The following is a 3,366-nucleotide window of genomic DNA, read 5'->3' as shown; positions in this document are numbered from 1 at the left end:
TGTGATCCAATAACGCAACATTTAAACATTTAACCGTAATATTCATTTAATCAAATAAGGTTCACATAAGCACATATCGTTACACAAAGCAAGTCTAAAGTTCGAGTTGTCACATTATCCCCAACTAATTGGAAATTTCGTCCCGAAATTTGGTATGCACTCACTGAGGAAGCTAGGTAAGTTATAGCATTCACTGGTTTTCCTGGGGTGTCACATCCTCCCCCCGTTGATCTGGAATTTCGTCCCGAAATTCCGAAGTAGTAGCTTCAGCCTCAGTAGTGGTAGCACTGGTTTCGAATAACTTGGGGTACTTTTCTGTCATTCTGTCTTCGCGTTCCCAGGTGTACTCTGGGCCACGTTTGGAGTTCCAACGAACTCGAACAAGAGGGATTCTCTTGCTTTTGAGGACCTTCACATCCCGGTCCGTGATTTCTACTGGTTCTTCGACGAACTGCAACCGCTCGTCGATAGTGAGTTCCTTAAAAGGAATGATGAGGTTTTCATCTGATAGGCACTTCTTTAAGTTCGATACGTGAAAGACATTGTGAACTGCTCCGAGTTCAGCTGGTAGGTTCAACTTGTAGGCTACCTTGCCAATCTTTTCTAAGATTTCGAATGGTCCGACGTACCGCGGATTCAGTTTGCCCCGTTTGCCAAAACGTACCACACCCTTCCAGGGTGAAACTTTCAATAAAACCCGGTCTCCGACCTCAAATTCCAAAGGCTTTCTACGCTTGTCCGCGTAGGCTTTCTGACGGTCGCGTGCTGCCGCCATGCGTTGCCGTATCTGTGCTATCTTTTCCGTGGCGTCCACTACAATCTCTGGACCCGTAATCTGACTATCCCCCACCTCTGCCCAACAGAGAGGTGACCGGCATTTACGCCCGTACAATGCCTCGAATGGAGCGGCTTGAATGCTGGTATGGTAACTGTTATTGTAAGAAAACTCCACCAAAGGGAGGTGTTTTTCCCAGCCGTTGCCGAAATCGGTAACGCATGCTCGAAGCATGTCTTCGAGAGTTTGGATCGTACGCTCAGACTGCCCATCCGTCTGAGGATGATATGCTGTGCTCATGTCTAATCGTGAGCCGAAAGATTTATGCATTGCTTGCCAAAGCTCTGACGTGAATCGTGCATCGCGATCCGAAATGATAGAGATGGGCACTCCGTGCCTCGAAACAACTTCTTTAAGATAGACGTCTACGAGAGTGGAGAACTTGTCCGTTTCCTTAATTGGCAGGAAGTGTGCAGACTTGGTGAGTCGATCAACTATGACCCATATTGTATCGTTCCCACGCTGGGATCTAGGTAAGCCTGTAACAAAATCCATGGAAATTTCTTCCCATTTCCATTGAGGTATCTTAGGCTGCTGAAGTAGGCCAGCTGGTTTCTGATATTCGACCTTGACTCTCGCACAGGTCAAACATTTTCCAACGTATGTAGCGATGTGGGCCTTCATGCTAGGCCACCAATAAGTAGTGCTGATGTCGTGGTACATTTTATCTGACCCTGGATGTACCGAATAGCGAGACTTGTGAGCTTCATCCATTACAAGTTCGCGTAGACCGCCATAAAGTGGGACCCAAATCCGGCCCGTTACATAGTAGGCGCCGTCTGCCTTCTGTTCCATTTGCTGTCGTGAGCCGCGTAAGGCTTCAGCCTTAACATTTTCAGGCTTCAATGCTTCCACCTGAGCATCTCGTATATGTGCAGGAAGGCTAGACTGAATCGTAAGCTGTAGCGCTCGCACGCGCCGTGGTAGAGTGTCCTTCCGACTGAGAGCGTCAGCCACAACATTGGCTTTGCCTGGATGGTACTTGATGGCGCATTCGTAGTCGTTGAGTAACTCGACCCATCGTCGTTGACGCATGTTCAAATCCTTCTGCTTAAGGATATGCTCGAGACTCCTGTGATCGGTGTAAATCGTGCATCTGGTACCGTACAGGTAGTGTCGCCATATCTTAAGCGCGAAAACAACAGTTCCCAGCTCTAGATCGTGCGTCGTGTAGTTCCGTTCATGAACCTTTAGTTGACGAGAAGCGTAGGCTATCACTTTATCACGTTGCATCAACACACATCCAAGACCCTGGATAGATGCATCACAATATACTACGAAGTCTTCTGTGCCTTCTGGCAATGAAAGAATAGGTGCGCTGCAAAGCCTATCCTTTAGATACTGAAAAGCATTTTCTTGCGTGTTGCCTCAACGGTAGGTGACACCCTTCTGTGTCAGTAGCGTAAGTGGCTGAGCAATCTTTGAGAAATCCTTAATAAATCGTCTGTAGTATCCTGCCAAACCCAAGAATTGGCGTATTTCTGTCGGTGTACGCAGTGCAGGCCAGTTTCTGATCGAATCTACCTTGGATGGATCGACGTGAATCCCGTCCTTGTTTACCACGTGGCCTAAGAAGTGGACTTCACGAAGCCAGAAGTCGCATTTTGAGAGCTTGGCGTACAGCTGTTCCTTCCGAAGGAGTTCCAATATAAGGCGTAGATGCTGCTCGTGCTCTTCCTGACTCTTGGAGTAAATCAAGATGTCGTCGATGAAAACAATGACGAACTTGTCGAGATAGGGTTTGCACACCCTGTTCATAAGATCCATAAATACTGCAGGTGCGTTCGTAAGTCCGAACGGCATAACCAAGAACTCATAGTGACCATAGCGAGTTCTGAAGGCTGTCTTGGAGACGTCCTCCTCGCGGACTCTCAGTTGATGATATCCTGACAGTAAGTCGATCTTGGAATAGTAACACGACCCTTGCAACTGGTCGAATAAGTCGTCTATGCGTGGAAGAGGATAACGGTTCTTCACCGTCACCTTGTTCAGTTCCCTGTAGTCTATACACATCCTGAACGTACCGTCTTTCTCTTTCACGAAAAGCACTGGAGCTCCCCAAGGCGAAGAGCTTGGACGAATGAAACCCTTTTCCAAGAGTTCTTGCAGCTGCTTTGACAGTTCTTCCAATTCTGATGGAGCTAGACGATATGGTGCGCGAGCTATGGGTGCTGCTCCTGGAGCGAGCTCGATCTGAAATTCAACCTGACGATGAGGCGGTAAGCCAGGTAAATCTTCAGGAAACACCTGAGGGTAATCACGTACAATTGGAATATCCTCCAATTTCTTTTCCTTTACTGATGCGTCTGAAACAAGAGCCAAAATGGCTGTGTGACCCTTACGTAAGCACTTCTGAGCCTTCAAGAAAGAGATGATGCCGACCACGGCACCACTCCTGTCGCCTTGAACTTCTAGAGGTTCCTGACCAGAACGAGGAATGCGAATGATCTTCTCACTGCATAGGATTTCTGCCTGGTGTTGGGATAACCAATCCATCCCAATCACGACGTCGAAACTTCCCAAAACTATGG

The sequence above is a fragment of the Helianthus annuus genome, chromosome 5, assembly GCF_002127325.2.
Source record: "Helianthus annuus cultivar XRQ/B chromosome 5, HanXRQr2.0-SUNRISE, whole genome shotgun sequence".
NCBI lineage: Eukaryota > Viridiplantae > Streptophyta > Magnoliopsida > Asterales > Asteraceae > Helianthus > Helianthus annuus.
Note: the sequence above shows the minus strand (reverse complement) of the source record.